The following is a 12,459-nucleotide window of genomic DNA, read 5'->3' as shown; positions in this document are numbered from 1 at the left end:
CGGTGACGTATGGAGGGGGGTGGCGCGGAAGTGGGCAGGAGGCGGCGCTCATTAAGATCAGAGGGAGGTGGCAGACGCGGCAACGTATGGAGAGGGGGACGGTGCGGACGTGGGCAGGAAGCGGCGCGCAGCTAGATGAGAGGTGTTTCCCCGAAAAGTAAGACATATGTCTTACTTTCGGGGTACGGCTTATATTAGCCGACCCCCCTGAAACCCCCGATACGTCTTACAATCGGGGGTGTCTTACTATCGGGGAAACACGGTAGTAGTTAAGTGCAGTGCACCACAGCAAAAGACAAAAATAACAGAAACACATTGAAGAACAACTCAAAAACCACTTGTATTCTCTTTTCTCACTTTCTGCGTTGGCTACGCTACACACAAACTTGTTGTCGTAGCAACTGACTGACAAAGAGCTCCAACTTGTGTATCAGGATTTAACAACAAAAAAACAAGCAAACATTTCCCACAAAAAGAACAGAACATTTAGTTTGTTACAGTATTATGTTTTCAGGCTTGTTGTTTATTTGAACGTCTGAACACAACGTTGATTAGCTAATTAAACATCTGCTCTATTGATGACCTGTTAGAAAGTTGATGTGTGGGATGCGTTTTTTGGTTAACTGAACGAAAACACACAGAATGTACTTCACTGCCTCGTTTAAGCATTATCCTAAGGTCTGGATAAATATAGCTGATTCTGCAGAACATCGGTATTTTAAGGTTGTCAGAGTCAAGCTAGCATAGCTGACCTACTTTCTGCTACCTCTCTATTTTTATTTTAATTAAAACTTTAAAATGGAATTTGCTTGATATATAAAACTGGTCTGAACAGCTCACTATATATTATAGCATTCTGCTGGGGTTTCTCCATTACAGGATACAGACAGTACCCAGAACAGAGCTGGGCACTGTCTGTCAACAACCTCTTAACCTGAACAAGTTTAAATGAGATTGAAAGCACAACTTCAGTGTGTGGGACGTTTTGTACGTTCAGTGTGATCAGCAGCGTCTCTGCAGCAGAGCTCACACCCACAGGTGATGATTTCTTTCTGACTGACCAAGTGACACTTTTTGTTTCCACATTACTCAATAGAACCAGTTTGGCTTGCTTAGCACCTCAACTGAGCCAGAACCAAACTAAGCCACAAATCAAGCCAAAAATTCCTAATATTTAGCAAATTTGTAAAAGCTTGATTCTTCCAATTAACTTTACAGGCGGCAGAAGTGCTGCAGTGACTGGAGTTTTGTCCGGATGTATGGAGACAATAGTACTGAGGTGCTGCCCCTCCCACACTTGCTGCCCCACACTGCTTGGACAACAGGCTAAAGAAGACTCCCACATTTTTCCTATGTTCTCCAGCTAGACTCCAGCGAGAAGTAGGTGATTTGAACCTATTTCTAGTTGCTAATAATACAAACATACATGGTATGTTAACACCATAACATCAATACATTTTCTCTGAAGGCTATCAATTGACTCATACCTAGTCTAATTGCCTTTCCTCTACTTTAAAATTCTAAATGACTCTTCAGAATAATGGATTTAAAGGATATTTCAATAACATCTCAACATTCATAACTTCTCTTTTAGACTACAGACCAAATAATAGCATCTGACAAATATATTTGTCATTTCTAAATGAATCAAACTGAATTATGCACTGCAAAATAACATTGCATACACTGCTTCCCACAGTCCTTTAGAAAACATAACAGAAGTGACTTGGAGCAGCTTGAAAAGTTCCAACTGGTGAGGTGTCCAACTATGGCCCCAAGCACATTTAAAGGCTGGTACATTTAAAGGGGATTTAACATGCAAAATCCACTTGTTTAGTCCTTAAAGTTGTGTGTACTTTGAGTGTCTTGAAGTGCAAAAAATGTAAGTTTATTCTCTTCTGGATTATCAATTTTGTAAAGCCACCCTTTTTTTCCTTGCAGCAATTTTGTCATCCAATTTCAGTTCTGTCGAAATTGCAAGTTGATAAGTCAAAATGTTCCGTTCAGAGCCTATTTACCCACAAGATTCCTTATACCCTTGTGCAGGTTCGTCATCTTCATTCTCCTACTTTGGGTCAGACTGATGGGGCGTGAAATGTCTTACATTTAAAAAGACAGCAGCAAAATAAGTTGCTCTAAAACAAGTCTTCGATCAAGGGTAAACGAGTCTGTGTAATAATGAGTAATTCAGATCAAAGCATTGCTGTTCCACTTCATATAGACCATAAGTTAATGATTTATATATGAAAAGGAAAACATTTTAAAAGCATGATATATCCACTTTAGTGGAAGCAGCAGATTTTTTCCCTCCAAGAAAGCACAGAAAAACAGTCAATTTGGGAACAGGGCGGCAGGTGAAACTTGCACAAGCAACTGTTAAGATGTGTTTAAACTTGTGGAATTAAAGCTCAACTTAGAGAAAACTAAAGACTGTTTTTATTTTAAATTAGACCAGTATTGTCAAACTCCATTCCCCAACAAGTACAACACACCTGAATTAAATGAGTGAGTTACCTCCTCATGCACTCAGTTTCTACGGAGTCCTGCTTATAACCAATGTGATACAGAACGCACACAGCTGAGAACCAGCTGTAGAAAACACCAATGCCATGCTCCGTTTACCAAAGCTTGTGTTAATTGATAGAGATGGTCACTCTATTCATTGTGAAATGTGACACCCAACAATATCAACAATTTCACAAACCTCAATGGTTTGAGTGACAGAACAGATCCAGTTCCTTAAATTGATATGAATATGGTCATTATTGCAGCAGACTGAGGGAGTATTTAGAAACTTTATGAACATATACACTGAGCATATAAACTGCATCATCTGCATTTTTTTAAACACAGCATACATTCTTTTGTTAATCTACAAAAATGTACCACACAAATGTTTTTTAAACCATGTTTTTTCCTTCTTGCAATTTTCAGCACTGTCTCTTGATAAAAGAGTCCTACAGAAAATGCTGTTCTCAGCCCTCAGGTAGCACCAAACGTCAGGTGATGGCCTCATGACAGGTTATCTGTAAACACTAAACTGCCACTATGTGTATTTTCTGTGCGCCATAATTACATAATCATCAGGAATGTCTACAGCAAAATGATAAGAAAAATGGTGCAAGCATCAGATATTTTTTTTTTTTACGAGAAAGACAAAAACTGGATGTGCAGATAACTAAAATGTCAAAGAAGCCTTTAAACCAACTTACAATACACTGTTATCTTACATTAAATAAACTATTCAGTGCACATTAAAATAATCAACTGCAGAGAGTGGTCCTTCACTGTGGTTTCTTTAGGAGTCAGAGGCTGAAATTCACTTTTTGAAACACTTTAGGAGGTGGGGGTTCAAGGTCGTGTATTACTGTATTTTTCAGACTATAAATTGCTCCTGTGTACAACTCACAGTCAAAAAATATGTCATGAAGAGGAAAAAACGTATACAAGACACAGTGGAATAGTCACAGAAAGTCACATTTGTTGTTTTAGAAATTGTTAAACATGACCTTGTTCAGGAACATGGTTCCCCTTGTTCATCGTTTCTGATACACTGATATCTGTGCTCTAAATAGTGTGCTCTGCTGGCGAAGTGGAGCAGATACTCCTGCAGTGGAAAATTTGGCGTGATGGAGAGGCAGTTGCACTGCATATAGCAGTAACACCAAGAAGGCCCTGCAAATCATTTATACTCATCTCCTTGGTAACAATCAGGACGTGGATACATAGCTGTACCATTCACAAGCCTCTCCTAGCAAAACATTTTGTTAAGAACTAGGGATGCTCCGATCAGGTTTTTTGCTGCTGATTCCAATACTGATCATTCATGAGGCCGATCTCTGCTGATCACCTATCTTTGCCCATCGCCTGGAACGGCTGCTAATTTTTCGCTTTAGGTAGAAATGATACTATGTTATCTGGCAAAATGGAAAGATTATCTGGTAATAAATTCACCTAATTTAGACAAAATAGACATATTTTAATACATATCTAAAATCTTTTTTTTTTTTTTAAAGTTACATGCTGCAGCTTTAAGCAGACGTTCGGTGTGAGAGCTCACTGTCTGGTGGAGGTTGAGCAGCGCTCCGTCTGTGAAATATTACTAACAGTAGCGTGAAGCGGCGGTCCAAGAGCAAGAGCAGAACCAGCGTCTTACACTGCCAGCTTGAAGACTTGAAATATTTTTCGGGTTATTTGTTTCGCTTTCTGACTGTGATGCTAATCTGGGTGAGGGTTGGTAGTTGTGCGCTGCTTTACTCGGTATCTGGCCGCTCCGGATGTCCTTTTTGTCCTCCATTGAGCCTCAATGTAGCCAAACTCCGTCAAGTGCTTGTTTTTTAAATGCCATATTAGATTTGTTGTGTTGATGCATTTTGACGTGCTTCACTCACAAGGTAATTTTCCGCTGCAACATGGAAACATCCCCACTCACTCTCATAGTGTTATAGTTCCACACGACAGGATTTGTTGCCGCGTGTTTGCTCAGTGTGAAGGAAAGAGGAGATAAGCTGCACACAGGCTGCGTGTGAGATAAATGTGATCGGTTTTGGTGATCGGCAACAACAGAAATCGGCCGATTATGATTGGAGGCCGATCGATTGGCGCACCTCTATTAAGAACCCAACTGTGGACTCTTTCCTCCAGCTCTCGTCTACTTACACATTTGGTTTTCTCTGCTTCACTTCTTCCACCCAATAACTTGGACCTTAAAGGATATTATGTATTTCCCAGGCACATAGTACCATTGTATTAGCACAAATAGCTAACTATGTTCAGTTGTTATAAAGATGCAGTGTATATCAAAAACAACTAAAAAGAAATTTGACATCTTGAAATTGAGTATGTCTCTTTAAGAAGCTCCTGTTCTTTGACACTCATCACAACAATCCTTCTCATTATACTGTTTACAACTGTTCTCAGGAGCACTGGACACAGAAGCAGCTCATATGAAGAGTTAAACAGACAGTTCCACTGAGTGTTTGGAAGTGCTGCTGCTATTCTTAAGGAGCTGTGTAAGGGGGCACAGTACTTCAGGTATGTTTTTGATTAGGAAATAACATATAAAGCTCAAAAAGTTGATTTTACATAATGCTGCCCCTTTAAATGAATGGCATACTTGTAAGCAAAGAAAAACACATAGGAAGAAATGTAACAGTAATTGAGAGATGAACTACAGATCTTGTCACATTTGTACTTTAGTTCCTTTTTGTCTCCTTCACTTTTTGTTGGCAGAGCTGCATCTGCAGCTCTCTATTCTGGCTTGGTTCCATGATCTAATCTTTTCCTGCTCTCATCCTTCTCAGCTCCATCTCCCTTTGCAGCAACAACTCTGTTGAAATAAATACTTAAATAATTAAATTGGTGATGTGACCTCTGACTATGCAGAACTGGCATCACAAGTAACCTAGACTATTTGCACTGAGGTAATTAGTTGCTCATTTCTCCAACTCTTTGGCTTGCATCAATAATCATCAATAATTGGAACCCCTTCTCTCTTGCTTCCATCTCTTCTTTCTCTCTCATCTGCCTCTGCTTCTTCGTTCTCCAGATTAATTGTTTCTGCAATAAATTAGCCAGTTTTTAAAAACTCTTTTGGGAAGACCGACACTCCCAAAATTGGAAAAATATAAATAAATAGATGGCTTGATAAAGAATTAATGTGGTAAATATTGGTAAATGTGGTGAAGGAGAAGGATCCTGTTGTCATCTTAGAAAATGAGTCTCAACTACTTCAAGGCCTGCTGGCCGGATACATTAGCACCTTCAGCCAGAGACTCATGTTATCAAAGTGAACCACAGAGCGAAACAGAAGCCAAGTTTAAGCAACTTCAATCTAATTTTCCCGACACTCAATAATAGATTATTTTTAGATGAACATATGTGCATTGTTATTTGTTATTTATTGTTGCTTGTTATTTATACTTACTGAAATCATTATTTCCCACCAGGTTTTTCTTGGCTCTCCCCCTACCAGGCTAAGCATTGCTTGTTTTTGATTTTAGATTAAAAAAAAAGAAATTAAAAAAAAACTTGATTTTTTTTTTTTTTTTTAATAAGCCGGATTTCAAAAGTCTCTGTTGCCCTGAAGAAGATGGGTTTATAGTTGACGTATTTAACAGGCTACAAAGCCAGGAGAGCAGACTAATCCAGGGTTTCCCCCAGTGTATTATACGCCTGGCGGTCCGCCATGCTTTACTAGCCCCGCCGCCAAGGGGGAAAATAATAATAATAATAAAAAAATTGTTGTTTTTTTTTGTTTGTTTTTTTTAAGGCTGGACTGCAAGCGTCTCTGTTGCTCTCAGCATTTCACTAGCAGAGCAGATTTATTCCTAAAGGGTAGGTTTATAATAGATAGGTTTATAGTTTATGCATTTAAAGCCGTCGGCGCGTGGACCAATCACACAGCTGGCGCCTCTGCGCTTTGCCTCGCGCTGCCGCTGCTTTACCTCAGCGGGATCACGCGCGCCTCCTTTCACTCAAACTGGACACAGGCTGACCTGTATGGATACTTACATCAACTTGCTGTGAGGAATTATGATCCTTTGGAGAACTCTACGTAAGAGTTTAAAACCCGCCACGTTAGCTCTGGTTGCGCAGCTCAATGTGAACCGCAGGTATAACTTGTAGCGAATTCAGAGGTGCGCGTTGTGGAGCGGTGAGAATGATTTATCTTTGTGAACGAACAATTATATGAGCCGTTTACATCTCAACACGCTGCCCAGCGTGTGGCTCTGTGTCTGTCTTCCCTGTAAAGTTTGTGTCTGTGGTCCCGGTTGGCTGGAGCGTTTGTGGATAACGAGCAGCGCTAAGCTTATCATGCAAGTTCAGCCCGATGAAGAGCTTTCGCGCTCTCCTCGGAGTCACGCATCTGACAGACAGTGAGACGTGAATTGACATTTACATGGTCAATTGATGACATCACCTTAGCCCCGCCCATTTCCAACAGGAAGTAACATGTTTTTTTCAACTGGATGTCTTACTTTTACTCTATGATTCATATGGGTTTCATCTAGAAGTGTGCCAATCAATCGGCCACCGATCATAATCGGCTGATTTCCGTGAAAAGGTGTATGATTGGTGATCGCCGATCACTGTCTCTTGTTGCCGATCACAAACCCCTGCATCTTGTTTTGCTATGCACTACTGGTAGTAACATTTCACAGACGGAGCGTCGTTTCTACAACACCCGCAGTGAACTCTCACACCGAACGTCTGCTTAAAGCTGCAACAGGCAACTTAAACAAACAAAAAAAGATTTTACATATGTATTAAAACTTTCACCATGTAATAATATGAGATAGATAATCTCTGAAAAAAAAAAAATCGATCGATTTGACTTTTGCAAAATTTATGGGACTGAGGACCTACTGTTAAATACTTTACTGATTGCAGGTTTTTCAGTTGTCCTTTTGACTGAATAGCTGATGTATTGTGCCTGCAAATATTTTGTAATTTATGTCTAAATTAGGTGAATTTATTGCCAGATAATTTTTCCATTTTGCCAGATCACATAGTAGTATTTATACCTAAAGCGTAAAATTAACAGCCAATCCAGGTACGGTTGTCCCTAAATCACACATGCATCATCTGATTTGCACCAAACTGGATATGCATGACCTTTGTTCACCTCTAAGGAGCCCAATAGTATTGAATTGTTATTTGACTATACTGCTCCCCCAAGGTTATTCCATCAGCTATGTTTCCTCACTACATCAGCCGATCTGCACCAGATTGGGTGCGTCGTCAGGGAGCGATGCCGAACTCATCGATGTGTATCGCCTGGCAGACAGGTGCAGAAACTGCGCGAGAGCATCGGTAGTGGCAAGTGGGTGGTGTTGAGAAAATAAATTTAAAATATGCTAGTTTTAAAACTTAACATGTCTTGATTCAAATACCCTAATTGTGGTTTTGAAATTAGTAATATATTCTGGCCTATTGACCTTTATGTTACTTGTAGTTCCAGCAGATGGTTTGCTAGGGTCGTTTGAACTGCCTTTTGTCTGTGTGGGAAAAACAATACAGTAGAATTTCTAGCTTTTCACACTCATCTGTGAAAGGCCGTAAATACGTCAGGGGTTTCTGGCTTCAGATAAAGGGTCAGAGATAGCTCCTGGTTGGATGAGCAAAGATAAGCCTTATTTGAATAAATTAAAGATAAGAATACGCCTTCACTATAAAACAATCCACATAGAGTAACAAATCAGATTTGCTCTTGCAATTCTCCAAAGACGTCTTTGCTTTTCTTTCTTTCCTTCTTTTTCCAAGTCTGTCAGGTAAATGAATGCATGTCTCCGTTGCTCTGCAGTTTCTGTTGTAATTTTATGCATCGTCTTCTATTGGATTAAACTCTGTAATTCTGTGATGTCAACACGCATTGCTGTTTTCTTCTGAGTGACTACACGTGGCCGCCGAGAGAGGACCCGGGATCATAAAGGAAGACAGACAGCCAAACTTTTCCAAAATTAATTAAGAATCTCTTCCTTAATAATAGTGGCGGTGCCAGAACCCCAGCGGTCACCAGGAGGCCAAAGCTGCGCTGAGCTGTGAGTAGGCCTGTCGCGATAAACAATAAATCAATTAATCGCACGATAAATTAAACCCATCAACCTCATTTTAATTATCGGCGTTATCGACTCTTACCGTTTTTCTTTCTGTTGATGGCACTGAATGAAAAAAAAGGCTCAACTCCGATGCTCTCCCCTGACCCTCCCTTCCTCATTTCCTTTGTGTAATGTCCAGCGCACACTACATGAGTTGTCGGCCGATTGTCAGCCCATTTTCAAAACCTGAGAGACCACACATTAGCCGACAGAAATCCTAGGTATAATGGTTCGATCGGATTCGATCGTGCCGTGTGGTGTCCAGCCACATGGGCACAAAATAATGGCTACAAGTCCAGTTAACTAATTTTAAAGCCAGGCATTAATCAATGCTTTACTAGAATCTACCTGTGATGCATGTGGCTAGAGTCGGTGTAAAATCCTGACTGAATGAAAATCATTATAACCTATTTATGTCACGTTAACGAAGAACAGCTGAAAACTTACCGGGTTTATCAGCTGCGGTAGCAATTTGGCTCCAACTCCTCCCCTTGTCATTTCTATATTCTTTGCACGAAATGTTGAATAAATATTAATGTTGTTTCCACATATCATCTCCAATGTCCGCTGGATTTTGGGTTGCCCCGTGTCAGCTGTTTGGGATTCCCCTCCGTAATTTCCCCTCAAAAAGCAGGAGGAGAATCCGTGCTTTCTGATTGGCTACCTGTCACATTCAGCTTTAAGCTCCCAGTCGGGGAAAACCCCTGATGTAGATCGGAGCTACGGTAACACACCATACACTGCAGAATGATCGGTTACAAAACCGCAAGCGACAATCTTGGAACACCCAACGTTCTAAGATTGTTGTAAAGGGATAATAGGTGCAAAAAATTGTGTAGTGTGAACTATTGCATTAGGTCAGGGGTGTCCAAACTACGGCCCGTGGGCCAACTGCGGCCCGCGGTCCAGTTTTTATTGGCCCGCAGCAAATTCTGAAAATATAACTGAATATGGCCCGCACAAGAAGCTTGAGTTCAGCTCTGCTGCACTTCTCAGTTTCAACACTAGATGGAGCCAGCCACAGAAATGAGTCACCAGAAATGACTCATGTCATTTCTGGTGATATGAGTCACCAGAAATGGCAGCACCGATGAAACGCAAAATAGCAAGTGAGTGTAGGAGATTTCAAACACGGTGGGAAAATGAGTATTTTTTCAAAGAAATCAACGGAAAGTGTGTCTGTTTGATTTGCAATGAAGATGTTGCTGTGATGAAAGAGTATAATGTCCGTCGGCATTATGAGACCAAACATCAGAGCTACACATCGTACACTGGTGTCGAACGTACACAGAAAGAAAGTCAAGCAAATGGCAGCTAGCCTGCAAGCTCAACAGCAGTTTTTTTCCCGTGCTAACAAAATACAAGAAAACGCCACAACAGCAAGTTATGAAGTCGCTAAACTTATTGCCCAGCACGGCAAACTGTTTTCAGACGGTGATTTCATAAAGCAGTACCTCATCAAAGTAAGAGAAATAATGTGTCCAGAAAAAGTGCCTAATTTCAACAATGTGAGCTTATCCAGAAATACAGCGGTGCGGAGAATCGAGGACTTGTCAGCTAACTTGAAACTTCAGCTGAGAGACAAAGCTTGTGCTTTTGATTTTTACTCAATAGCATGCGATGAGAGCACAGATGCCACAGACACCGCGCAACTGTTAATTTTTTTGCGGGGAGTAGATGATAATTTTTGCTGTACGGAGGAGCTGCTTGATATGATGAGCCTAAAAGGCACAACGACGGGAAAAGATATTTTTGAAGCTGTGTCAGAGGCAGTTGAAAAGATGGGGCTTAAATGGGACAAGCTCTGTGGAGTAACAACGGATGGAGCTCCAGCCATGACGGGCGAGCGCAAAGGAATGGCATCGTTGGTGTGCGCCAAGGTAAAAGAGAGCGGAGGTGAGGCTGTTAGGATGCACTGTATAATCCACTAAGAAGCACTGTGTGTCAAGACTGTCCAGCTGGGCGATGTGATGAACACTGTTATAACTGTCAACATAATTCGAGCTAAAGGACTGTACCACAGAGAATTTCAGGCTTTCCTATCTGACGTGGACGCTGATTATGGGGATATACTCTACCACTCTGATGTGCGCTGGCTCAGCCACGGCTCTGTGCTGCAGCGGTTTTATTCGCTACGATCAGAAATCGACCGGTTTTTAAAAGAGAAGGATCGAGCTCTTCATGAACTAAGTGACCCTCTGTGGCTGGCAGACCTGGCATTTTTAGTTGATCTTACCCATCATGTGAATACACTGAACAAGAACCTACAAGGCAAAGAACAGCTGCTGCCACAACTGTATGCGCACATGAAAGCCTCCTGCGTAAAGCTCCGCCTGTTTGAGACACAACTACGAGGCTTTAATCCTGCACACTTCCCTGCGCTGTCTGAAATCAAGTCTGCTTTTCCAAAGACCGACCTTTCTGCTAAAAAGGAGAAAGATGTGTCTGTGATTGCATCTCTTGTGACAGAATTCAACCAGCGTTTCCAAGATTTTTCTGGCGTTGAAAAACAAATCAAGCTGTTCTCGACCCCTTTTCTGGTGGATGCAGAAGAAGTGGAAGAGAGTCTGCAATTAGAACTGATTGAAATGCAATGTGATGATTCTCTGAAGAGTCAACATCAGCTTCTCTCCCTCCCTGAATTCTATCAGAGTTTGGATAATGCCAAGTTTCCTCTGATGAGACTCCACGCAAAAAGAATGATGAGCCTGTTCGGTTCAACATACATATGTGAACAAACATTTTCTCAGCTAAATCAGAACAAAAGCAGACTGAGAACCAGAATGACGGGTAGCCATCTCTGTGAAATCCTTCGTGTCTCAACCACTAAACTTTCTCCTAACATGTCAGCCATCCTTCAAGCCAAAGGGCAGCATCACTGCTCCCACTGAATGCAATGTTCTTCACATTATAGATAAGTTAAAAATACAAAGCGTATTGATGTGTAAATATGTGACCTCCAGTGTGTGGCCCGGCCCTTTGTTTATTTTTCTGTATTTGGCCCTCACTAAAAAAAGTTTGGACACCCCTGCATTAGGTAGTCGGATGTGCCCATCTTCTTTATTTAAATCTAGTGATTACTGAAGGGCAATATAGTATACAGACTTCATAATCTGCACTTATTTGGTTGAATGCAGTATTTATTTCCACTTTGGCTTTATGTTGTTTAGTTTTTATTCAAGTAGGTTTTTTGTTAATGGGGACTGAGAATTCATTTTATTTTTGTTTTTGGTTGTTTAGTTTATTTAGTTAATCAGTTCCAGTGTTATGTGTTCTATTGAAAACAAAGTACATCTATCTATGGCAGGAAATCGCATGCATTATTAGTCATTTCCATTAATCAGTGTCAAAAGGTCTTGAAACAATATTATAGTTTATTGCAATAATTTTTTGGACAATTAGCAAAATTTGTTATCGTGACAGGCCTAGCTGTGAGGGCCTCCGATGCCGCTTGTGGCTTTTATCTTCTGATTCTTATGTTTCCACCAAATGAATTGGCTTTTTGGAGGCTTTATTATATTAAAAAACTCACCAAAGTTGGCAAACACATCAAGTCTGTGTGAAAATTCCGTATTTTAAAGTTGTTGCAAAAATCGCAAAAGAAACGGCTCAACAGCGCCACCTAGCAACTTTCAAAATACTCTCCCTTGTCTCCCTTGTTGACCCTTGTCCAAGCCCGACAGGAATGCGGTCCAATATTTGTTGGTGTGGCCTAATTACTCCACAGTGCCCCCTAGAGTTTTTTTTTTTTTTTTAAATCAGTCCCAAGCCATGCTTTAACCCAGTTATGAAACTTGGCACACAAGTGTATCTTGTCAGGACCTACAAAAAAGTCTCTTGGAGCCATGGTCCAAACTCA

General features: G+C 40.8%; 1 protein-coding gene and 1 long non-coding RNA gene across 2 annotated transcripts in view; both read right to left on the bottom strand.

Moving 5' to 3' along the window:
* The window catches only part of LOC106940575 (transmembrane protein 131-like), a 38,682-nt gene that overhangs the window by 18,461 nt on the left and 7,762 nt on the right, over nt 1–12,459 (bottom strand). The window lies entirely within an intron of this gene.
* LOC106940577 (uncharacterized) overlaps nt 6,991–12,459 on the bottom strand; it is a 9,022-nt gene continuing 3,553 nt past the window's right edge. Inside the window, exons 2-3 of the long non-coding RNA XR_001423141.1 lie at nt 12,242–12,246; nt 6,991–7,118 (exon numbers count right to left, since the gene is read on the bottom strand). This is a non-coding gene — a long non-coding RNA (uncharacterized LOC106940577). The remainder of the gene's footprint in view (nt 7,119–12,241; nt 12,247–12,459) is intronic.

The sequence above is a fragment of the Poecilia latipinna genome, unplaced genomic scaffold, assembly GCF_001443285.1.
Source record: "Poecilia latipinna isolate Pla-1442-1.1 unplaced genomic scaffold, P_latipinna-1.0 Scaffold3284, whole genome shotgun sequence".
Taxonomy (NCBI): domain Eukaryota; kingdom Metazoa; phylum Chordata; class Actinopteri; order Cyprinodontiformes; family Poeciliidae; genus Poecilia; species Poecilia latipinna.
The sequence above is the reverse complement of the archived record's forward strand: the minus strand, read 5'-3'. Positions and strand labels throughout refer to the sequence as shown.